The 26,330-nt window shown below is 45.0% G+C and overlaps 3 pseudogenes; all 3 read left to right on the top strand.

The window, feature by feature from the left end:
- The first annotated feature begins 2,677 nt into the window (after positions 1-2,677).
- Positions 2,678-4,978, top strand: LOC139705490 (RNA exonuclease 5 pseudogene; annotated as a pseudogene).
- Positions 4,979-13,148: 8,170 nt separating this feature from the next.
- On the top strand, positions 13,149-15,449 carry LOC139705489 (RNA exonuclease 5 pseudogene; annotated as a pseudogene).
- Positions 15,450-23,636: 8,187 nt separating this feature from the next.
- Positions 23,637-25,937, top strand: LOC139705488 (RNA exonuclease 5 pseudogene; annotated as a pseudogene).
- Positions 25,938-26,330: the final 393 nt, after the last annotated feature.

Here is a 26,330-nt window from a genome sequence, read left to right as displayed (position 1 = left end):
AATTGCCAGAGATGCTGAACATTTTTTCATATATTTGTGGATTGATTGTGTATCGTTTTCTGAGAAACGTCTGTTCAGTTCTTTGGCCCCTTTATCCACTGGGTTATTTGTTTCTTCGGTATTAAGAGTTTTGAGTCCTTTATATATGTATGTATACACATATATTTATATAGATGAGTGCTCTATCTGATTTGTGTGTGGTAAAAATTTCCTCCTATTCTGTAGGCTCTCTGTTCACCTCACTTATTGTTTCTTTTGCTGCAAAGAAGCTTTTTAGTTGGAATCCATCTGATTTATTGATTCTTGATTTTATTTCTTGCACTATAGCAGTCTTTTAAGGAAGTTGGGGCCTAATCTCACATGATGAAGATTAGGGCCTACTTTTTCTTCTGTTAGACCCAAGGTCTCTGGTTTAATTCCTAGGTCCTAGTTCCACTCTGGATTGAGTTTTGTGCATGGTGAGAGACTGGGGTTTTAATTTCATTTTGTTGCCTATGGATTTCCAGTTTTCCCAGCACCGTTTGTTGAAGAGGCTATCTTTTCTCCAAAGTATGTTTTGGGCACCTTTGTCTGATAGAAGATAATGGTAATTTAGTGGGTTAGTCTCCGTGACCTCTATTCTGTACCATTGGTCTACCAGTCTGTTTATACACACAAGGGAATGTTACTCAGCAATAAAAGAGAATACCGTCATGGCTTTTGCAGGTAAATGGACCGAGATGGAGGAGATGGTGCTAAGTGAAGTCAGCCCATCCCAAACAAACGAATGCCAAGAGTTTTCTCTGGGATGGGGAGCATGGGAGGAAGAGATGAACTCTAGATAGGGGAGAGAGGAGTGAGAAGGGAAGGGAGGGGGCAGGGGGTTAGAAATGATGGTGGAATGTGATGGCCATCGTTATCCAAAGTACACGTATGAAAACATGAGTTGGTGTGAATATACTTTATCTACCACCAGAGATGTGAAACTGTGCTCCGTACGTATAATATGAATCCTAATGCCTTCTGCTGTCATATATTAAAAAAATTTAATAATTGAAATAAAATAAAATTGATAGAATACAGAGAATAGTGGTTACCAGAGCCCGGAATGGGCGTAGGGGAGGGAACACGGCAAGAGGATGGTTAATCGGTATGGGGGTTGCCCTTGGATAAGAGAAATGACTTACTATTAGTATTCCACAGCATGGTAGGATAGCTGTGATTGACAACAATATTAAATATTTCAAAATACCTGATTGGGGGTGTATCTCAGTGGTAGAATAATTGCTGAGTATGTACAAGGCCCTGGATGCAATCCTCAGTACTGGAAGGGGGAAACCTGATAGGGTTTTGAACGTTCCCAATACAAAGGAGTGATACATGTGTGAGTGACATATATGCCAATTACCCTGATCTGATCATTACGCTTGGAACACAAGTATTAAGATGCCACACTGAAAACAACCCAATAAGATCAATGAACCCATTCACACTACGGGGCAAATGGCCAAGTACCCCTTAATGTGTTCTGATGAAAGAGAAACTAAACTAGACTTTGGGAGGAAAGACCTGGGTTCTTGTACGGTGATGCTTTTGTTTGTTTTGTTTTTTGTACACGGAATTGAACACAGGGGCACTCAACCACTAAGTCACATCCCCAGCCATATTTTGTATTTTATATATATATATATATATATATATATATATATATATATATATATATATATATTTTATTTTGAGACAGGGTCTCACAGAGTTGCTTAGTGCCTCTCTAAGTTGCTGAGGCAGGCTTTGAACTCACGATCCTCCTGTCTCAGCCTCCAGAGCCGCTGGGCAGTCATCCTCTTTTTTATTTTAGTAGTCATTTTACCTACATAGGCCTCAAGCACATATTAGCAAACTTAGCTTAATTTTATCTGCTCCCTGTATTTTACAGTAATGTTGGGGAACTCATGATTGTAGGGGTACAGAAACACTGAAGACCTTTAGCTATTTTTGTCTTTACACTTCCCCCCCCCCCCCTTTTCAAGTCTTTCCTACGTATACAGCACAATTCTGAGAAAATATGAAACACAGGGCACGGTCCTGTCCCCTGGAACTTAACGAATCTGGGTAATGAAACTACTGGAAGGTAATCCACTGTAAAGGTCCCCCAGAGGCAATACGCTGGAATACAAAGGGAAGATTTTACTGAAGTTGCAACAGGGGTTCACTGGATGCTTTGACTACATCCCTTGTCGCTTTGAAACTTACATGTTTGTTTCTCTTTTCCCCAAACTTCTCCTCCCTGATCTTCTTTGCCCTAACCTTCTCCTCCTGATTTTCTTTCCCCTACCCTTCTCCTCCCTGATCTTCTGATTTTCTTTTCCCTAAACTTCTCCTCCCTGTTCTTTTCCCCCCTCCCTGATCTCCTCCTCTGGGCTCTTCTTTTCCCTAATCTTTTCCTACCTGCTCTCTCCTCCCTAATCTCACTTTCTCTGAATCGCTTATGAAAACCCCCTGTATAAAAACCCCCTACTCCTGCTGACGTGAGAATCATTGTTTCTCCTTTGCTAGCCAAGCAAGAAACCACCCCTTTTCCTTCTCGAGACCGTTTTCTCTTGCTGGATTGGCATCAAGGCAAGGACAGCTTTCTACGCCAGGGACAGCTTTCTACACCAAGGACAGCGTTCCGCAACAAGGACTCTAGTACAGGATCATGGAGCCAGAGAAGGAGAAGACCGGGAGGCTCAACAGCCAGAGGAGACGGGTCCCCGACTGGCTGATGGGGACGCCCGAGGTAAGGATACCCCCCGGTTCGGATCTCGTGGACAGGCAGCCCGAGCCCAAGAGAGCCCGGTTGTCTGGCATCGTAATGGTTGAAAACTGTGAAATAACCCACGAGCAGCTATGTGAGCTGCTCAAGTATGCAGTTCTGGCTCAACCGGTTATTGAGAGACCCAGGTGGTGCCAGCTTCTGTACGGAAAGCACCTGAGCAGAACAGTGGTTGTCACCCTTCAAGGGATGAGTCAACTCCACTTCTACAGGTTCTATTTGGAGTTTGGATTTCTCCGAAAAGCCTTCAGACACAAATTCCGCTTGCCTCCTCCATCATCTACTTTTCTAGCTGATGTTATCGGGCTACCAAATCAAAGGGCTGGATATCTGCCTAAGACCATGGGAGGATCTTTACCGTCCGCCAGTACAAAGCCCGAGGTCGACCTGCAGAATGACCCCGTCATTCAGAAGTATGGCTCTCAGAAGGTGGGCGTGCTGCGATGCCTTCTGACAGAGGAGGAGATGAGAACATTTGACTTTCCGTTACAAGGTTCTCCCGACTGTGAGGACTTTGTAACTACCGGATGTAATGCGTCTGTCACAGAGAAGAGCCCTCTCTTTGGGCTGGACGGAGAAATGTGCATCACGTCCAAGGGGAGAGAACTAACACGCATCTCACTGGTTGCCGAAGGGGGCTCCTGTCTTATGGATGAGTTGGTGAAACCCGATGAGGAGATTGTAGACTACGCCACCTGCTATTCAGGGATCACGGAGGAGATGCTTAAGCCGGTGACGACGAAACTGAAAGACGTTCAGAGGCGGTTGAAAGCACTGCTTCCTCCTGATGCGGTGTTGGTAGGTCATTCCTTAGACGTCGATCTCCGAGCACTGAACATGATCCATCCGTATGTTATCGACACCTCATTGCTTTACGCCAGGGAGCGGGGCAGAAGATTCAAGCTAAAGTTCTTAGCCAAAGCTATTTTGGGCAGGGACATTCAACGTTCGGAAAGGGACGGTCATGATCCCACAGAGGACGCTACCGCGACCCTTGAATTGGCTCAATATTTCCTCAAGTATGGCCCAAGGAAGATTGCAGAACTCAATCTGGAGGCGCTATGGAGAGCCCAAGACCCAAGAAATGTCAGAGAAAAGTTCCAGTACCCCTACAGAGGTGCTTTAACTTGTTTCGATTCGGCGCATCAGAAGCTCCTTTTTGTAACCCGAGAGACAGATGATATTGAACTGCCTTCTCCTGAAGATTGTGAAACTATTAAGTGCCTTTCCAACAGAGAGGTCTTTGAGCAGGCCCGAAGGCAAGTCCGCCTGTACCCCTTCAGCATTATTCGGTTCTCTTTTGAGCCCTTTTCACCTCTCCTCACTGAGGAAGTGAACAAAAGGATGCGGATCAAGTGGACAGAGATGTCAACTATCTATGCTGGGCCCTTGAGCAAAGATTGTAAACTAAGTGCTCTGAAGAGGCTGTTTAGGAGCTTTGGCCCAGTTCGTGCAATGACCGCTGTTCTGGAAACGCATCAGCCTCATCTCTCTATAGAGTATGAAGTCCTGGAAGCTGCCCAGCTGGCCATCGAGTCCTTGAATGGCGTTCTGGTGGAAGGTGTGTACATAAAGGTACAGAGACCTGTGACAGAACTCACTCTGGATTGTGACACACTTGTTAAGGAGCTGGAACGAGATTCTGAGAACCGAGCCACTATTTATCTGTCTGGAGTTAGTAAAGATTTCTTAGGACATACTCAGGAACTACCGAACCTCTTTGGTGGCCTGGAAGCTGTGATCGTGCCTCCAGATGCTAAAAGCGGAAGACAGGAAAAATACTGTTTCCTGCAATTCAAAACTTTTGGCAATGCCCAGAGGGCCCTCCATGTCCTCACAGGCAAGGACTGGAAGCTGAAAGGCAGGCAGGCCCTAACGCCCAGGCACCTCCACGCGTGGCTTAGGAGCTCACCACCTGAATCAAGAAGGCCCGCAGGTCTGACAGTTAGACCTCCTCCCTCAGAGCGGGAGACCCTGCAGAACTTAAAGGCGGAAAACGCAAAGAGTGCAGCCCGGCGTTGGAGCCGCAAGATTGGAAGGCTCTACCGAAGCCTGAGCCCGGGTACCCTTTGCGTCATCCTCCTGCCAGGAACCGCTAGCCCTCATGGATCTCTCTCTGGCCTGGGACTCATGGGAATAAAAGATGAAGAAGAGGAAAGCACCGGCCCAAGAACGGGTTTGTGAGTCTCATCCTTCCTGGGCGATGGTGGAGAAGACGGTCAGGCTGCAGCTTCTCCAGAGACTGCTGGGCCTCTTGGTTCAGTGGACGGCTTTGTGTGGGAAGTTGGTGTGCCGGCTAACGGGTCTAATCCATTGACATGGCATGCACAAGTTTTCAATGAATGCCTAAAATGCAAGCCTTCCTCATCTTAAGACAGGGTGGGTGGGGAGCGGGAAACTAAACAAAAAAAGACGCCACACTGTGCCCCATGAGTCTGTACAATTACTATGTGCCAATTGAGTAAAATATATATATATATATATATATATATATATATGATTAAAAATAAAGTAAAATGGAAACAAAATAAATACAACTTATTATTAAACCAAAATAAATGTACACGTGTTTGATATCTTCAGACGTTTAAAATTCCATTCATGCTATGTGACACTTTAGAAATGTGATGGGATCTGAGTGGAGCGAATGAGCCCAGTGGTTATGTGGTTGAGTCTCAGAAACTGGTAAGGCTTGCAGCGTGGCTGACCAACTGACTGAAGGGCAGATTGCAGAATTCAAAGGAGCTTTCCCACTATTTGACAGGAAAGGGGATGGAACTATACTATACTAACAAAGGGATCGGGAAGTGTAATGAGATGGTCTCTTGGGTGGAATCCCACAGAAGTCGAGTTTCAGGACGCGATAAGGGACTAGCTGCTGGTGGTAATGGTAAAATCGACCTCCCTGAATTTCTGACAATGATGGCAAGGAAAAGGAAACACAGACTTAGGGCACTATGTAACATGTGGGGCATGTTGCATCAGAAAGGAGGAAACCGAACTTGCTGCCCGCTTCCGGGTTCTGGGGCCACCTGTGGCTAAGAAAGCGCCTGGGGACGGGCCAGAAGGCATTGCCTGGGTTGTGAGGAAAAACCAGATGACCTCTAGGACAGGCTCAGAACCCTTCCACCCTCTGACAGCTCGGGTCTCCCATTAGGGACCGTGAAATGGGTGAACACGTGAACTCTCCCACCCTGCTGACCATTATCCTGATTGGCTCCTGTGCCTTGTATTAGCTGTGTGTGTGTTTTCTCAATAAACTGAGATCCTGCTTTGACTGGTCTCCCTGCTTGTCTGATTGTCCTCCCGTGGGAGGAGGGCTGGGTGCTGGGGGGGGGGGCGTCAGTCGGCCCTTCGTTTCTTGGTTCCTCATGGTCCGGGCCTGCTCTCCCAATCTCTCCCGCAGGTCAGGAGGGAAGCGGGTGTGGTGTGGGGGGTGGGGTGGGGCTAACCCCCACACACACACATCTGGCACCCAACGTGGGGCATTAAGAAGTCGGTTCACCAAAAGTGAGAGTATCGCCAAGCCAAGCCAAGAGAGTTTCGAGGTAGGGGTCTCCCCGAAAAGATGGGGGCAATCTCACACTATGTATGAGGACCAGTATTGGGAAGCCATTGTTGAGGAGCGACTTGACTTGGGTCACAGTGAGTCAGTCCTCTCACTGCCCAGGAGGAGAAAGGCTTAAAGCCTCACTCTGACAATGGCCTCCTAGACCCTTTTGATGCCTGGCCTGGTCCTCTGGGTCCCACACCAAGTGCTCCTGTCCTGGAACACGCGGTAGAAAAAGTCGGGAAGGGGAGCGGCCTATGCCATGTTGTCACCCCTCCCCCCAAGGAAATTCTCCACCCTCTTGTGCGAACCTGGAAAAGCTGGTTAAGCTGCCTTCTTGCAACACCAGTGATGACTCGCCCCCATTGTGTATGGCCCTGTCTTGTTAAGACCAGCGATGAGATGACTCATCCCCATTGTGTATCCAGTTCTTGGTAAATGCTAAGCCTGGGGGCAATTGACCAGCCTTATGATATTCCTGGGAGGCCCAAGATTTATTTATAGAAGCTCAATTCACCATAGCTAAACTATGGAACCAACCTAGGTTGGATAAAGAAAATGTGGTATATAATATTTGATGGAATATCACTCAGTTTTAAAGAAGAAGGGAATTATGGTATTTCCGGGCAAATGGACGGAGTTGGAGACTTTCATGCTAAGCGAAATAAACCAATCCCATAGAACCAAAGGCCGAATGCCTTCTCTGATATGGATGTTAATTCACAATCAGGGCCAAGGTGCTAGGGAAGAATAAAGTTACTTTAGATTAGGTAGAAGAGAGTGAAGGGAGGGGAGGGATATGGAGATAGGAAGAATAGTAGAATGAAACAGACATTATTACCTCACGTACACATATGACTGCATGACCGATGTGATCTGACAACGTGTACAAGAAGAAAAATGAGAAATTATACCCTATTTATTTATGATATATCAAAATGCATCCTACTGTCATGTATAACTAATTAAAACAGATTTTAACGATTTTTTTTTTAAAAAAGACAATTCTACTCATTCAAGAAAGAAATCCATAGTCACTGCCCTTTTTTTTTTTTTTGGACAAAATTTATTGACAAAATACATGTGGTCAGTTACACTTAAGTTGCATAACATGATATTTTGCTATATGTAAATGCTGTGAAATGATAGCTCAAATCATCTAACATATCTATCACTTCAGAATAGTTAACATTTTCTTTTCTTTGTTAGATTTTTGTGGTGGGAATACCTAAGGTCTACCAATCAAGGAAAGTCCAGGACCAGATGGATTCTCAGCCGAGTTCTATAAGACCTTCCAAGGAGAATTAACACCAATACTGCTCAAAACGTTTCGTGGAATACGAAAAGGAGAGAACCCTTCCAATCTCATTCTGTGAAGCTGATATCACCCTGACGCCGAAACCACACAAGCACACATCAAGGAAAGAAAACTTCATACCAATATCCACGATGAACATCGATACGAAAATTCTCAATACAATTCCGGCAAATGGCATACAAAAACATATTAAAAAGATAGTGTGCCACAATCAAGTGGGGTTCACATACAGGAATCAATAAACATAATTCATCACATCAATATACTTAATAACAAGTATAATATGATCATCTCAATAGAGGCAGAAAAAGCATTTGACAAATACAGCACCCTTCATGTTCAAAACACTAGAAAAACTAGGAATAGAAGGAACACACCTCAACCTCATGGAAGCTATCTATGCAAACCCCAAGGTCAGCATCATCCTAAACAGAGAAAAATTGAAAGCATTCCCTCTAAAAACTGGAACAAGGATGTCCTCTTTCAAATGAGTAGACTTTTCTAAGGCACTTTAACATGTCTCCAAACACCAGAGGAAAAATCACTTAGAACACTGCGCCTACCTCAACTAATTTTTTCAGAGCTTCCTGCCACCCGCTTTCTGCCTAGCTTGCCTCCATATCTAGCGAGGTCCCTGGCTCTGGGCGGTATCCACATTCATGACTCCTCCTATGCCCCTTGCTTCCATGACACTGCCCAGATCCTGCCCGTGTCTGTCCTGAAGGTCCAGTTAGAGGCTCAGAACCAGCCCAAGGACTCCCTTGCAAGAAAGCAGTGCTGGCAGATAAGTATTTGCAAAACACAGCCACTTTCAGGCGAGTCATCTGCTCAGTGGCTTACTCCATCAAGGAGCTTCCTGCATCTCTGGACCTAGCTGGACTGGAAGCATGAGCCAAAAAGAGATCTATGCTATTTTTCTTGTAAAGCCTGATTCAAATGCGCTTCTCTGTTTTGGTTTTACTGCTTTTCATCCTTACGTTTTAATGTTATAAGTGTACATGATAAATATTTAAACGGGATGCATATAAGGTTAACAAAAAAAAAAAAAAAGGTCTCCTTCCATCACTTCCTCAGTTTCACAGAAGCCATAACGATGGTACCAGTTCCAGAAATGTTCATTGCATCTATAAGTACATCTCTGCATACATACATCCCCTCATTTTCAATTAATAGCACTGTGTACACCCTTCTGCCCTTGGTTCTTGTCACCTGATATCTTAGAGATTGTCTTACCTCAGTGGACATATAGTTTTTCTCATTCTTCTTAGCAGTCACACAATATTCCGTTATAAAATGTGTCATAATTTTTTCAATATTTCACTTACTTTATGATGCATTTTTAAATTTTTATTTATTCTGATTTGTTATATATGACAGCAGGATGCAATTCAATTCATATTACACAAATAGAGCACCATTTTTCATGTCTCTGGTTGTATGCAAAGTAGAGTCACACCATTTGTGTTTTCATACATGTACTTAGGGTAAGGATGTCTGTCTCTTTCCACCATCTTTCCTACCTCCATGCCCCTCTGAAAAACCAGCTTCTACCTCAGAGCAAAGCCCGCCCAAGGAAGGGACATGACCTTTGTCCTTGGAAAGACCCACAGAGCACTCCTGGGCACATTCCCACCCTGCTAAGTGGTTTATCTACAAATAACAGGAGAGATCTGCTGGGCCAGGTGTCCCTGACTCAGTCAGGCTAGGTGGGGACCCATAGCAACCCGCTAGCAGCCACCAATCAGCATGAGACAGGGAAATACCTGGGATGCCAGATGACCCTCCCAGTAGTTTATGGTGTTGGGAAACCATGTAGTTCATCAAGAACACCCCTCTTGGCGTAAACCAATCAGTTCAAATGAATCCCCCTCTTGTAGTAACCAATCATCACTACCCAACTTGTTCCCGCCAGTGAATGTGCTAATCATGTTTTAGAGTTGTTCTTTGATTTTCCCGCAATGTGTGATGATTTGCCAAGAGATGCTATGATGTTTGTGGGGGTCCCTGCCTTCTCCAAAGAATGTATAAAACTGCTGCAAACCCTGGGCTCGGGGCCTCTCAGCGTCACCAGTTGCTGTGTGCGCGCAGAGGACCCAGCTAGCTCGCAATAGACACCTCTTTGCTGCTTACATGGATCTTGGTCTCTGGTGGCCTTTTGGGGGTCCAGAATTCGAGCATAAAACCTCCCTTCTCCTCTCTCCCCTTTTCCCTAGCGAAAGGTCATGTATTTTTCCCATGCTCCCCCCACCCCGTCCCCATTATAAATCATCATCCCTGTATCAGACAATACATTCGGCATTTGGATTTTTAGGGTCGGCTTACTTCACCCAGCATTTTATTCTCCAACTTCATCCATTTACTTGCAAATGCCATGATTTTTTCTTCTCCTTTAATGCTGAGTGATATTCCATTGTGTATATATGCCACATTTTCTTCATCCATTCATCTAATGAAGGGTATATCTTGGTTGGTTCCACAATTTAGCTATTGTGAATTGTGCTGCTGTAAACATTGATGTGGCTGCATCGTTGTAGTATGCTACTTCTGAGTCCTTTGGGTATAAACCGAGGAGTGGGATACCTGGATCCAACGGTGGTTCCATTATGAGTTTTCCAAGGAATCTCCATACTGCTTTCCATATTGGCTGCACCAATTTTCAGTCCCACCAGCAATGCGTGAAGGTGCCTTTCCCCCCCACTTCCTTGTGAAAACTTATTGTGGTTTGTATCCTTAACAGCTGCCATTTTTACTGGAGTGAGATGAAATCTTAGAGTGATTTTTTATTTGCATTTCTCTAATTGCCAGAGATGCTGAACATTTTTTCATATATTTGTGGATTGATTGTGTATCGTTTTCTGAGAAACGTCTGTTCAGTTCTTTGGCCCCTTTATCCACTGGGTTATTTGTTTCTTCGGTATTAAGAGTTTTGAGTCCTTTATATATGTATGTATACACATATATTTATATAGATGAGTGCTCTATCTGATTTGTGTGTGGTAAAAATTTCCTCCTATTCTGTAGGCTCTCTGTTCACCTCACTTATTGTTTCTTTTGCTGCAAAGAAGCTTTTTAGTTGGAATCCATCTGATTTATTGATTCTTGATTTTATTTCTTGCACTATAGCAGTCTTTTAAGGAAGTTGGGGCCTAATCTCACATGATGAAGATTAGGGCCTACTTTTTCTTCTGTTAGACCCAAGGTCTCTGGTTTAATTCCTAGGTCCTAGTTCCACTCTGGATTGAGTTTTGTGCATGGTGAGAGACTGGGGTTTTAATTTCATTTTGTTGCCTATGGATTTCCAGTTTTCCCAGCACCGTTTGTTGAAGAGGCTATCTTTTCTCCAAAGTATGTTTTGGGCACCTTTGTCTGATAGAAGATAATGGTAATTTAGTGGGTTAGTCTCCGTGACCTCTATTCTGTACCATTGGTCTACCAGTCTGTTTATACACACAAGGGAATGTTACTCAGCAATAAAAGAGAATACCGTCATGGCTTTTGCAGGTAAATGGACCGAGATGGAGGAGATGGTGCTAAGTGAAGTCAGCCCATCCCAAACAAACGAATGCCAAGAGTTTTCTCTGGGATGGGGAGCATGGGAGGAAGAGATGAACTCTAGATAGGGGAGAGAGGAGTGAGAAGGGAAGGGAGGGGGCAGGGGGTTAGAAATGATGGTGGAATGTGATGGCCATCGTTATCCAAAGTACACGTATGAAAACATGAGTTGGTGTGAATATACTTTATCTACCACCAGAGATGTGAAACTGTGCTCCGTACGTATAATATGAATCCTAATGCCTTCTGCTGTCATATATTAAAAAAATTTAATAATTGAAATAAAATAAAATTGATAGAATACAGAGAATAGTGGTTACCAGAGCCCGGAATGGGCGTAGGGGAGGGAACACGGCAAGAGGATGGTTAATCGGTATGGGGGTTGCCCTTGGATAAGAGAAATGACTTACTATTAGTATTCCACAGCATGGTAGGATAGCTGTGATTGACAACAATATTAAATATTTCAAAATACCTGATTGGGGGTGTATCTCAGTGGTAGAATAATTGCTGAGTATGTACAAGGCCCTGGATGCAATCCTCAGTACTGGAAGGGGGAAACCTGATAGGGTTTTGAACGTTCCCAATACAAAGGAGTGATACATGTGTGAGTGACATATATGCCAATTACCCTGATCTGATCATTACGCTTGGAACACAAGTATTAAGATGCCACACTGAAAACAACCCAATAAGATCAATGAACCCATTCACACTACGGGGCAAATGGCCAAGTACCCCTTAATGTGTTCTGATGAAAGAGAAACTAAACTAGACTTTGGGAGGAAAGACCTGGGTTCTTGTACGGTGATGCTTTTGTTTGTTTGTTTGTTTTGTTTTTTGTACACGGAATTGAACACAGGGGCACTCAACCACTAAGTCACATCCCCAGCCATATTTTGTATTTTATATATATATATATATATATATATATATATATATATATATATATATATATATATATATTTTATTTTGAGACAGGGTCTCACAGAGTTGCTTAGTGCCTCTCTAAGTTGCTGAGGCAGGCTTTGAACTCACGATCCTCCTGTCTCAGCCTCCAGAGCCGCTGGGCTGTCATCCTCTTTTTTATTTTAGTAGTCATTTTACCTACATAGGCCTCAAGCACATATTAGCAAACTTAGCTTAATTTTATCTGCTCCCTGTATTTTACAGTAATGTTGGGGAACTCATGATTGTAGGGGTACAGAAACACTGAAGACCTTTAGCTATTTTTGTCTTTACACTTCCCCCCCCCCCCTTTTCAAGTCTTTGCTACGTATACAGCACAATTCTGAGAAAATATGAAACACAGGGCACGGTCCTGTCCCCTGGAACTTAACGAATCTGGGTAATGAAACTACTGGAAGGTAATCCACTGTAAAGGTCCCCCAGAGGCAATACGCTGGAATACAAAGGGAAGATTTTACTGAAGTTGCAACAGGGGTTCACTGGATGCTTTGACTACATCCCTTGTCGCTTTGAAACTTACATGTTTGTTTCTCTTTTCCCCAAACTTCTCCTCCCTGATCTTCTTTGCCCTAACCTTCTCCTCCTGATTTTCTTTCCCCTACCCTTCTCCTCCCTGATCTTCTGATTTTCTTTTCCCTAAACTTCTCCTCCCTGTTCTTTTCCCCCCTCCCTGATCTCCTCCTCTGGGCTCTTCTTTTCCCTAATCTTTTCCTACCTGCTCTCTCCTCCCTAATCTCACTTTCTCTGAATCGCTTATGAAAACCCCCTGTATAAAAACCCCCTACTCCTGCTGACGTGAGAATCATTGTTTCTCCTTTGCTAGCCAAGCAAGAAACCACCCCTTTTCCTTCTCGAGACCGTTTTCTCTTGCTGGATTGGCATCAAGGCAAGGACAGCTTTCTACGCCAGGGACAGCTTTCTACACCAAGGACAGCGTTCCGCAACAAGGACTCTAGTACAGGATCATGGAGCCAGAGAAGGAGAAGACCGGGAGGCTCAACAGCCAGAGGAGACGGGTCCCCGACTGGCTGATGGGGACGCCCGAGGTAAGGATACCCCCCGGTTCGGATCTCGTGGACAGGCAGCCCGAGCCCAAGAGAGCCCGGTTGTCTGGCATCGTAATGGTTGAAAACTGTGAAATAACCCACGAGCAGCTATGTGAGCTGCTCAAGTATGCAGTTCTGGCTCAACCGGTTATTGAGAGACCCAGGTGGTGCCAGCTTCTGTACGGAAAGCACCTGAGCAGAACAGTGGTTGTCACCCTTCAAGGGATGAGTCAACTCCACTTCTACAGGTTCTATTTGGAGTTTGGATTTCTCCGAAAAGCCTTCAGACACAAATTCCGCTTGCCTCCTCCATCATCTACTTTTCTAGCTGATGTTATCGGGCTACCAAATCAAAGGGCTGGATATCTGCCTAAGACCATGGGAGGATCTTTACCGTCCGCCAGTACAAAGCCCGAGGTCGACCTGCAGAATGACCCCGTCATTCAGAAGTATGGCTCTCAGAAGGTGGGCGTGCTGCGATGCCTTCTGACAGAGGAGGAGATGAGAACATTTGACTTTCCGTTACAAGGTTCTCCCGACTGTGAGGACTTTGTAACTACCGGATGTAATGCGTCTGTCACAGAGAAGAGCCCTCTCTTTGGGCTGGACGGAGAAATGTGCATCACGTCCAAGGGGAGAGAACTAACACGCATCTCACTGGTTGCCGAAGGGGGCTCCTGTCTTATGGATGAGTTGGTGAAACCCGATGAGGAGATTGTAGACTACGCCACCTGCTATTCAGGGATCACGGAGGAGATGCTTAAGCCGGTGACGACGAAACTGAAAGACGTTCAGAGGCGGTTGAAAGCACTGCTTCCTCCTGATGCGGTGTTGGTAGGTCATTCCTTAGACGTCGATCTCCGAGCACTGAACATGATCCATCCGTATGTTATCGACACCTCATTGCTTTACGCCAGGGAGCGGGGCAGAAGATTCAAGCTAAAGTTCTTAGCCAAAGCTATTTTGGGCAGGGACATTCAACGTTCGGAAAGGGACGGTCATGATCCCACAGAGGACGCTACCGCGACCCTTGAATTGGCTCAATATTTCCTCAAGTATGGCCCAAGGAAGATTGCAGAACTCAATCTGGAGGCACTATGGAGAGCCCAAGACCCAAGAAATGTCAGAGAAAAGTTCCAGTACCCCTACAGAGGTGCTTTAACTTGTTTCGATTCGGCGCATCAGAAGCTCCTTTTTGTAACCCGAGAGACAGATGATATTGAACTGCCTTCTCCTGAAGATTGTGAAACTATTAAGTGCCTTTCCAACAGAGAGGTCTTTGAGCAGGCCCGAAGGCAAGTCCGCCTGTACCCCTTCAGCATTATTCGGTTCTCTTTTGAGCCCTTTTCACCTCTCCTCACTGAGGAAGTGAACAAAAGGATGCGGATCAAGTGGACAGAGATGTCAACTATCTATGCTGGGCCCTTGAGCAAAGATTGTAAACTAAGTGCTCTGAAGAGGCTGTTTAGGAGCTTTGGCCCAGTTCGTGCAATGACCGCTGTTCTGGAAACGCATCAGCCTCATCTCTCTATAGAGTATGAAGTCCTGGAAGCTGCCCAGCTGGCCATCGAGTCCTTGAATGGCGTTCTGGTGGAAGGTGTGTACATAAAGGTACAGAGACCTGTGACAGAACTCACTCTGGATTGTGACACACTTGTTAAGGAGCTGGAACGAGATTCTGAGAACCGAGCCACTATTTATCTGTCTGGAGTTAGTAAAGATTTCTTAGGACATACTCAGGAACTACCGAACCTCTTTGGTGGCCTGGAAGCTGTGATCCTGCCTCCAGATGCTAAAAGCGGAAGACAGGAAAAATACTGTTTCCTGCAATTCAAAACTTTTGGCAATGCCCAGAGGGCCCTCCATGTCCTCACAGGCAAGGACTGGAAGCTGAAAGGCAGGCAGGCCCTAACGCCCAGGCACCTCCACGCGTGGCTTAGGAGCTCACCACCTGAATCAAGAAGGCCCGCAGGTCTGACAGTTAGACCTCCTCCCTCAGAGCGGGAGACCCTGCAGAACTTAAAGGCGGAAAACGCAAAGAGTGCAGCCCGGCGTTGGAGCCGCAAGATTGGAAGGCTCTACCGAAGCCTGAGCCCGGGTACCCTTTGCGTCATCCTCCTGCCAGGAACCGCTAGCCCTCATGGATCTCTCTCTGGCCTGGGACTCATGGGAATAAAAGATGAAGAAGAGGAAAGCACCGGCCCAAGCACGGGTTTGTGAGTCTCATCCTTCCTGGGCGATGGTGGAGAAGACGGTCAGGCTGCAGCTTCTCCAGAGACTGCTGGGCCTCTTGGTTCAGTGGACGGCTTTGTGTGGGAAGTTGGTGTGCCGGCTAACGGGTCTAATCCATTGACATGGCATGCACAAGTTTTCAATGAATGCCTAAAATGCAAGCCTTCCTCATCTTAAGACAGGGTGGGTGGGGGAGCGGGAAACTAAAACAAAAAAAGACGCCACACTGTGCCCCATGAGTCTGTACAATTACTATGTGCCAATTGAGTAAAATATATATATATATATATATATATATATATATATATGATTAAAAATAAAGTAAAATGGAAACAAAATAAATACAACTTATTATTAAACCAAAATAAATGTACACGTGTTTGATATCTTCAGACGTTTAAAATTCCATTCATGCTATGTGACACTTTAGAAATGTGATGGGATCTGAGTGGAGCGAATGAGCCCAGTGGTTATGTGGTTGAGTCTCAGAAACTGGTAAGGCTTGCAGCGTGGCTGACCAACTGACTGAAGGGCAGATTGCAGAATTCAAAGGAGCTTTCCCACTATTTGACAGGAAAGGGGATGGAACTATACTATACTAACAAAGGGATCGGGAAGTGTAATGAGATGGTCTCTTGGGTGGAATCCCACAGAAGTCGAGTTTCAGGACGCGATTAAGGGACTAGCTGCTGGTGGTAATGGTAAAATCGACCTCCCTGAATTTCTGACAATGATGGCAAGGAAAAGGAAACACAGACTTAGGGCACTATGTAACATGTGGGGCATGTTGCATCAGAAAGGAGGAAACCGAACTTGCTGCCCGCTTCCGGGTTCTGGGGCCACCTGTGGCTAAGAAAGCGCCTGGGGACGGGCCAGAAGGCATTGCCTGGGTTGTGAGGAAAAACCAGATGACCTCTAGGACAGGCTCAGAACCCTTCCACCCTCTGGACAGCTCGGGTCTCCCATTAGGGACCGTGAAATGGGTGAACACGTGAACTCTCCCCACCCTGCTGACCATTATCCTGATTGGCTCCTGTGCCTTGTATTAGCTGTGTGTGTGTTTTCTCAATAAACTGAGATCCTGCTTTGACTGGTCTCCCTGGCTTGTCTGATTGTCCTCCCGTGGGGGAGGGCTGGGTGCTGGGGGGGGGGGCGTCAGTCGGCCCTTCGTTTCTTGGTTCCTCATGGTCCGGGCCTGCTCTCCCAATCTCTCCCGCAGGTCAGGAGGGAAGCGGGTGTGGTGTGGTGGGGTGGGGTGGGGCTAACCCCCACACACACACATCTGGCACCCAACGTGGGGCATTAAGAAGTCGGTTCACCAAAAGTGAGAGTATCGCCAAGCCAAGCCAAGAGAGTTTCGAGGTAGGGGTCTCCCCGAAAAGATGGGGCAATCTCACACTATGTATGAGGACCAGTATTGGGAAGCCATTGTTGAGGAGCGACTTGGGTCACAGTGAGTCAGTCCTCTCACTGCCCAGGAGGAGAAAGGCTTAAAGCCTCACTCTGACAATGGCCTCCTAGACCCTTTTGATGCCTGGCCTGGTCCTCTGGGTCCCACACCAAGTGCTCCTGTCCTGGAACACGCGGTAGAAAAAGTCGGGAAGGGGAGCGGCCTATGCCATGTTGTCACCCCTCCCCCCAAGGAAATTCTCCACCCTCTTGTGCGAACCTGGAAAAGCTGGTTAAGCTGCCTTCTTGCAACACCAGTGATGACTCGCCCCCATTGTGTATGGCCCTGTCTTGTTAAGACCAGCGATGAGATGACTCATCCCCATTGTGTATCCAGTTCTTGGTAAATGCTAAGCCTGGGGGCAATTGACCAGCCTTATGATATTCCTGGGAGGCCCAAGATTTATTTATAGAAGCTCAATTCACCATAGCTAAACTATGGAACCAACCTAGGTTGGATAAAGAAAATGTGGTATATAATATTTGATGGAATATCACTCAGTTTTAAAGAAGAAGGGAATTATGGTATTTCCGGGTAAATGGACGGAGTTGGAGAATATCATGCTAAGTGAAATAAGTCAAATCCCTTAGAACCAAAGGCCGAATGCCTTCTCTGATATGGATGTTAATTCACAATCAGGGCCAAGGTGCTAGGGAAGAATAAAGTTACTTTAGATTAGGTAGAAGAGAGTGAAGGGAGGGGAGGGATATGGAGATAGGAAGAATAGTAGAATGAAACAGACATTATTACCTCACGTACACATATGACTGCATGACCGATGTGATCTGACAACGTGTACAAGAAGAAAAATGAGAAATTATACCCTATTTATTTATGATATATCAAAATGCATCCTACTGTCATGTATAACTAATTAAAACAGATTTTAACGATTTTTTTTTTTAAAAAGACAATTCTACTCATTCAAGAAAGAAATCCATAGTCACTGCCCTTTTTTTTTTTTTTGGACAAAATTTATTGACAAAATACATGTGGTCAGTTACACTTAAGTTGCATAACATGATATTTTGCTATATGTAAATGCTGTGAAATGATAGCTCAAATCATCTAACATATCTATCACTTCAGAATAGTTAACATTTTCTTTTCTTTGTTAGATTTTTGTGGTGGGAATACCTAAGGTCTACCAATCAAGGGAAGTCCAGGACCAGATGGATTCTCAGCCGAGTTCTATAAGACCTTCCAAGGAGAATTAACACCAATACTGCTCAAAACGTTTCGTGGAATACGAAAAGGAGAGAACCCTTCCAATCTCATTCTGTGAAGCTGATATCACCCTGACGCCGAAACCACACAAGCACACATCAAGGAAAGAAAACTTCATACCAATATCCACGATGAACATCGATACGAAAATTCTCAATACAATTCCGGCAAATGGCATACAAAAACATATTAAAAAGATAGTGTGCCACAATCAAGTGGGGTTCACATACAGGAATCAATAAACATAATTCATCACATCAATATACTTAATAACAAGTATAATATGATCATCTCAATAGAGGCAGAAAAAGCATTTGACAAATACAGCACCCTTCATGTTCAAAACACTAGAAAAACTAGGAATAGAAGGAACACACCTCAACCTCATGGAAGCTATCTATGCAAACCCCAAGGTCAGCATCATCCTAAACAGAGAAAAATTGAAAGCATTCCCTCTAAAAACTGGAACAAGGATGTCCTCTTTCAAATGAGTAGACTTTTCTAAGGCACTTTAACATGTCTCCAAACACCAGAGGAAAAATCACTTAGAACACTGCGCCTACCTCAACTAATTTTTTCAGAGCTTCCTGCCACCCGCTTTCTGCCTAGCTTGCCTCCATATCTAGCGAGGTCCCTGGCTCTGGGCGGTATCCACATTCATGACTCCTCCTATGCCCCTTGCTTCCATGACACTGCCCAGATCCTGCCCGTGTCTGTCCTGAAGGTCCAGTTAGAGGCTCAGAACCAGCCCAAGGACTCCCTTGCAAGAAAGCAGTGCTGGCAGATAAGTATTTGCAAAACACAGCCACTTTCAGGCGAGTCATCTGCTCAGTGGCTTACTCCATCAAGGAGCTTCCTGCATCTCTGGACCTAGCTGGACTGGAAGCATGAGCCAAAAAGAGATCTATGCTATTTTTCTTGTAAAGCCTGATTCAAATGCGCTTCTCTGTTTTGGTTTTACTGCTTTTCATCCTTACGTTTTAATGTTATAAGTGTACATGATAAATATTTAAACGGGATGCATATAAGGTTAACAAAAAAAAAAAAAAAGGTCTCCTTCCATCACTTCCTCAGTTTCACAGAAGCCATAACGATGGTACCAGTTCCAGAAATGTTCATTGCATCTATAAGTACATCTCTGCATACATACATCCCCTCATTTTCAATTAATAGCACTGTGTACACCCTTCTGCCCTTGGTTCTTGTCACCTGATATCTTAGAGATTGTCTTACCTCAGTGGACATATAGTTTTTCTCATTCTTCTTAGCAGTCACACAATATTCCGTTATAAAATGTGTCATAATTTTTTCAATATTTCACTTACTTTATGATGCATTTTTAAATTTTTATTTATTCTGATTTGTTATATATGACAGCAGGATGCAATTCAATTCATATTACACAAATAGAGCACCATTTTTCATGTCTCTGGTTGTATGCAAAGTAGAGTCACACCATTTGTGTTTTCATACATGTACTTAGGGTAAGGATGTCTGTCTCTTTCCACCATCTTTCCTACCTCCATGCCCCTCTGAAAAACCAGCTTCTACCTCAGAGCAAAGCCCGCCCAAGGAAGGGACATGACCTTTGTCCTTGGAAAGACCCACAGAGCACTCCTGGGCACATTCCCACCCTGCTAAGTGGTTTATCTACAAATAACAGGAGAGATCTGCTGGGCCAGGTGTCCCTGACTCAGTCAGGCTAGGTGGGGACCCATAGCAACCCGCTAGCAGCCACCAATCAGCATGAGACAGGGAAATACCTGGGATGCCAGATGACCCTCCCAGTAGTTTATGGTGTTGGGAAACCATGTAGTTCATCAAGAACACCCCTCTTGGCGTAAACCAATCAGTTCAAATGAATCCCCCTCTTGTAGTAACCAATCATCACTACCCAACTTGTTCCCGCCAGTGAATGTGCTAATCATGTTTTAGAGTTGTTCTTTGATTTTCCCGCAATGTGTGATGATTTGCCAAGAGATGCTATGATGTTTGTGGGGGTCCCTGCCTTCTCCAAAGAATGTATAAAACTGCTGCAAACCCTGGGCTCGGGGCCTCTCAGCGTCACCAGTTGCTGTGTGCGCGCAGAGGACCCAGCTAGCTCGCAATAGACACCTCTTTGCTGCTTACATGGATCTTGGTCTCTGGTGGCCTTTTGGGGGTCCAGAATTCGAGCATAAAACCTCCCTTCTCCTCTCTCCCCTTTTCCCTAGCGAAAGGTCATGTATTTTTCCCATGCTCCCCCCACCCCGTCCCCATTATAAATCATCATCCCTGTATCAGACAATACATTCGGCATTTGGATTTTTAGGGTCGGCTTACTTCACCCAGCATTTTATTCTCCAACTTCATCCATTTACTTGCAAATGCCATGATTTTTTCTTCTCCTTTAATGCTGAGTGATATTCCATTGTGTATATATGCCACATTTTCTTCATCCATTCATCTAATGAAGGGTATATCTTGGTTGGTTCCACAATTTAGCTATTGTGAATTGTGCTGCTGTAAACATTGATGTGGCTGCATCGTTGTAGTATGCTACTTCTGAGTCCTTTGGGTATAAACCGAGGAGTGGGATACCTGGATCCAACGGTGGTTCCATTATGAGTTTTCCAAGGAATCTCCATACTGCTTTCCATATTGGCTGCACCAATTTTCAGTCCCACCAGCAATGCGTGAAGGTGCCTTTCCCCCCCACTTCCTTGTGAAAACTTATTGTGGTTTGTATCCTTAACAGCTGCCATTTTTACTGGAGTGAGATGAAATCTTAGAGTGATTTTTTATTTGCATTTCTCTAATTGCCAGAGATGCTGAACATTTTTTCATATATTTGTGGATTGATTGTGTATCGTTTTCTGAGAAACGTCTGTTCAGTTCTTTGGCCCCTTTATCCACTGGGTTATTTGTTTCTTCGGTATTAAGAGTTTTGAGTCCTTTATATATGTATGTATACACATATATTTATATAGATGAGTGCTCTATCTGATTTGTGTGTGGTAAAAATTTCCTCCTATTCTGTAGGCTCTCTGTTCACCTCACTTATTGTTTCTTTTGCTGCAAAGAAGCTTTTTAGTTGGAATCCATCTGATTTATTGATTCTTGATTTTATTTCTTGCACTATAGCAGTCTTTTAAGGAAGTTGGGGCCTAATCTCACATGATGAAGATTAGGGCCTACTTTTTCTTCTGTTAGACCCAAGGTCTCTGGTTTAATTCCTAGGTCCTAGTTCCACTCTGGATTGAGTTTTGTGCATGGTGAGAGACTGGGGTTTTAATTTCATTTTGTTGCCTATGGATTTCCAGTTTTCCCAGCACCGTTTGTTGAAGAGGCTATCTTTTCTCCAAAGTATGTTTTGGGCACCTTTGTCTGATAGAAGATAATGGTAATTTAGTGGGTTAGTCTCCGTGACCTCTATTCTGTACCATTGGTCTACCAGTCTGTTTATACACACAAGGGAATGTTACTCAGCAATAAAAGAGAATACCGTCATGGCTTTTGCAGGTAAATGGACCGAGATGGAGGAGATGGTGCTAAGTGAAGTCAGCCCATCCCAAACAAACGAATGCCAAGAGTTTTCTCTGGGATGGGGAGCATGGGAGGAAGAGATGAACTCTAGATAGGGGAGAGAGGAGTGAGAAGGGAAGGGAGGGGGCAGGGGGTTAGAAATGATGGTGGAATGTGATGGCCATCGTTATCCAAAGTACACGTATGAAAACATGAGTTGGTGTGAATATACTTTATCTACCACCAGAGATGTGAAACTGTGCTCCGTACGTATAATATGAATCCTAATGCCTTCTGCTGTCATATATTAAAAAAATTTAATAATTGAAATAAAATAAAATTGATAGAATACAGAGAATAGTGGTTACCAGAGCCCGGAATGGGCGTAGGGGAGGGAACACGGCAAGAGGATGGTTAATCGGTATGGGGGTTGCCCTTGGATAAGAGAAATGACTTACTATTAGTATTCCACAGCATGGTAGGATAGCTGTGATTGACAACAATATTAAATATTTCAAAATACCTGATTGGGGGTGTATCTCAGTGGTAGAATAATTGCTGAGTATGTACAAGGCCCTGGATGCAATCCTCAGTACTGGAAGGGGGAAACCTGATAGGGTTTTGAACGTTCCCAATACAAAGGAGTGATACATGTGTGAGTGACATATATGCCAATTACCCTGATCTGATCATTACGCTTGGAACACAAGTATTAAGATGCCACACTGAAAACAACCCAATAAGATCAATGAACCCATTCACACTACGGGGCAAATGGCCAAGTACCCCTTAATGTGTTCTGATGAAAGAGAAACTAAACTAGACTTTGGGAGGAAAGACCTGGGTTCTTGTACGGTGATGCTTTTGTTTGTTTGTTTGTTTTGTTTTTTGTACACGGAATTGAACACAGGGGCACTCAACCACTAAGTCACATCCCCAGCCATATTTTGTATTTTATGTATATATATATATATATATATATATATATATATATATATATATATATATATATTTTTTTTTTTTTTTTTTTTATTTTGAGACAGGGTCTCACAGAGTTGCTTAGTGCCTCTCTAAGTTGCTGAGGCAGGCTTTGAACTCACGATCCTCCTGTCTCAGCCTCCAGAGCCGCTGGGCTGTCATCCTCTTTTTTATTTTAGTAGTCATTTTACCTACATAGGCCTCAAGCACATATTAGCAAACTTAGCTTAATTTTATCTGCTCCCTGTATTTTACAGTAATGTTGGGGAACTCATGATTGTAGGGGTACAGAAACACTGAAGACCTTTAGCTATTTTTGTCTTTACACTCCCCCCCCCCCTTTTCAAGTCTTTGCTACGTATACAGCACAATTCTGAGAAAATATGAAACACAGGGCACGGTCCTGTCCCCTGGAACTTAACGAATCTGGGTAATGAAACTACTGGAAGGTAATCCACTGTAAAGGTCCCCCAGAGGCAATACGCTGGAATACAAAGGGAAGATTTTACTGAAGTTGCAACAGGGGTTCACTGGATGCTTTGACTACATCCCTTGTCGCTTTGAAACTTACATGTTTGTTTCTCTTTTCCCCAAACTTCTCCTCCCTGATCTTCTTTGCCCTAACCTTCTCCTCCTGATTTTCTTTCCCCTACCCTTCTCCTCCCTGATCTTCTGATTTTCTTTTCCCTAAACTTCTCCTCCCTGTTCTTTTCCCCCCTCCCTGATCTCCTCCTCTGGGCTCTTCTTTTCCCTAATCTTTTCCTACCTGCTCTCTCCTCCCTAATCTCACTTTCTCTGAATCGCTTATGAAAACCCCCTGTATAAAAACCCCCTACTCCTGCTGACGTGAGAATCATTGTTTCTCCTTTGCTAGCCAAGCAAGAAACCACCCCTTTTCCTTCTCGAGACCGTTTTCTCTTGCTGGATTGGCATCAAGGCAAGGACAGCTTTCTACGCCAGGGACAGCTTTCTACACCAAGGACAGCGTTCCGCAACAAGGACTCTAGTACAGGATCATGGAGCCAGAGAAGGAGAAGACCGGGAGGCTCAACAGCCAGAGGAGACGGGTCCCCGACTGGCTGATGGGGACGCCCGAGGTAAGGATACCCCCCGGTTCGGATCTCGTGGACAGGCAGCCCGAGCCCAAGAGAGCCCGGTTGTCTGGCATCGTAATGGTTGAAAACTGTGAAATAACCCACGAGCAGCTATGTGAGCTGCTCAAGTATGCAGTTCTGGCTCAACCGGTTATTGAGAGACCCAGGTGGTGCCAGCTTCTGTACGGAAAGCACCTGAGCAGAACAGTGGTTGTCACCCTTCAAGGGATGAGTCAACTCCACTTCTACAGGTTCTATTTGGAGTTTGGATTTCTCCGAAAAGCCTTCAGACACAAATTCCGCTTGCCTCCTCCATCATCTACTTTTCTAGCTGATGTTATCGGGCTACCAAATCAAAGGGCTGGATATCTGCCTAAGACCATGGGAGGATCTTTACCGTCCGCCAGTACAAAGCCCGAGGTCGACCTGCAGAATGACCCCGTCATTCAGAAGTATGGCTCTCAGAAGGTGGGCGTGCTGCGATGCCTTCTGACAGAGGAGGAGATGAGAACATTTGACTTTCCGTTACAAGGTTCTCCCGACTGTGAGGACTTTGTAACTACCGGATGTAATGCGTCTGTCACAGAGAAGAGCCCTCTCTTTGGGCTGGACGGAGAAATGTGCATCACGTCCAAGGGGAGAGAACTAACACGCATCTCACTGGTTGCCGAAGGGGGCTCCTGTCTTATGGATGAGTTGGTGAAACCCGATGAGGAGATTGTAGACTACGCCACCTGCTATTCAGGGATCACGGAGGAGATGCTTAAGCCGGTGACGACGAAACTGAAAGACGTTCAGAGGCGGTTGAAAGCACTGCTTCCTCCTGATGCGGTGTTGGTAGGTCATTCCTTAGACGTCGATCTCCGAGCACTGAACATGATCCATCCGTATGTTATCGACACCTCATTGCTTTACGCCAGGGAGCGGGGCAGAAGATTCAAGCTAAAGTTCTTAGCCAAAGCTATTTTGGGCAGGGACATTCAACGTTCGGAAAGGGACGGTCATGATCCCACAGAGGACGCTACCGCGACCCTTGAATTGGCTCAATATTTCCTCAAGTATGGCCCAAGGAAGATTGCAGAACTCAATCTGGAGGCGCTATGGAGAGCCCAAGACCCAAGAAATGTCAGAGAAAAGTTCCAGTACCCCTACAGAGGTGCTTTAACTTGTTTCGATTCGGCGCATCAGAAGCTCCTTTTTGTAACCCGAGAGACAGATGATATTGAACTGCCTTCTCCTGAAGATTGTGAAACTATTAAGTGCCTTTCCAACAGAGAGGTCTTTGAGCAGGCCCGAAGGCAAGTCCGCCTGTACCCCTTCAGCATTATTCGGTTCTCTTTTGAGCCCTTTTCACCTCTCCTCACTGAGGAAGTGAACAAAAGGATGCGGATCAAGTGGACAGAGATGTCAACTATCTATGCTGGGCCCTTGAGCAAAGATTGTAAACTAAGTGCTCTGAAGAGGCTGTTTAGGAGCTTTGGCCCAGTTCGTGCAATGACCGCTGTTCTGGAAACGCATCAGCCTCATCTCTCTATAGAGTATGAAGTCCTGGAAGCTGCCCAGCTGGCCATCGAGTCCTTGAATGGCGTTCTGGTGGAAGGTGTGTACATAAAGGTACAGAGACCTGTGACAGAACTCACTCTGGATTGTGACACACTTGTTAAGGAGCTGGAACGAGATTCTGAGAACCGAGCCACTATTTATCTGTCTGGAGTTAGTAAAGATTTCTTAGGACATACTCAGGAACTACCGAACCTCTTTGGTGGCCTGGAAGCTGTGATCGTGCCTCCAGATGCTAAAAGCGGAAGACAGGAAAAATACTGTTTCCTGCAATTCAAAACTTTTGGCAATGCCCAGAGGGCCCTCCATGTCCTCACAGGCAAGGACTGGAAGCTGAAAGGCAGGCAGGCCCTAACGCCCAGGCACCTCCACGCGTGGCTTAGGAGCTCACCACCTGAATCAAGAAGGCCCGCAGGTCTGACAGTTAGACCTCCTCCCTCAGAGCGGGAGACCCTGCAGAACTTAAAGGCGGAAAACGCAAAGAGTGCAGCCCGGCGTTGGAGCCGCAAGATTGGAAGGCTCTACCGAAGCCTGAGCCCGGGTACCCTTTGCGTCATCCTCCTGCCAGGAACCGCTAGCCCTCATGGATCTCTCTCTGGCCTGGGACTCATGGGAATAAAAGATGAAGAAGAGGAAAGCACCGGCCCAAGCACGGGTTTGTGAGTCTCATCCTTCCTGGGCGATGGTGGAGAAGACGGTCAGGCTGCAGCTTCTCCAGAGACTGCTGGGCCTCTTGGTTCAGTGGACGGCTTTGTGTGGGAAGTTGGTGTGCCGGCTAACGGGTCTAATCCATTGACATGGCATGCACAAGTTTTCAATGAATGCCTAAAATGCAAGCCTTCCTCATCTTAAGACAGGGTGGGTGGGGGAGCGGGAAACTAAAACAAAAAAAGACGCCACACTGTGCCCCATGAGTCTGTACAATTACTATGTGCCAATTGAGTAAAATATATATATATATATATATATATATATATATATATATATATATATATATATATATGATTAAAAATAAAGTAAAATGGAAACAAAATAAATACAACTTATTATTAAACC

This window comes from Marmota flaviventris, chromosome 4 (assembly GCF_047511675.1).
Source record: "Marmota flaviventris isolate mMarFla1 chromosome 4, mMarFla1.hap1, whole genome shotgun sequence".
NCBI lineage: Eukaryota > Metazoa > Chordata > Mammalia > Rodentia > Sciuridae > Marmota > Marmota flaviventris.
Note: the sequence above shows the minus strand (reverse complement) of the source record. Positions and strands in the feature narration are given on the sequence as shown.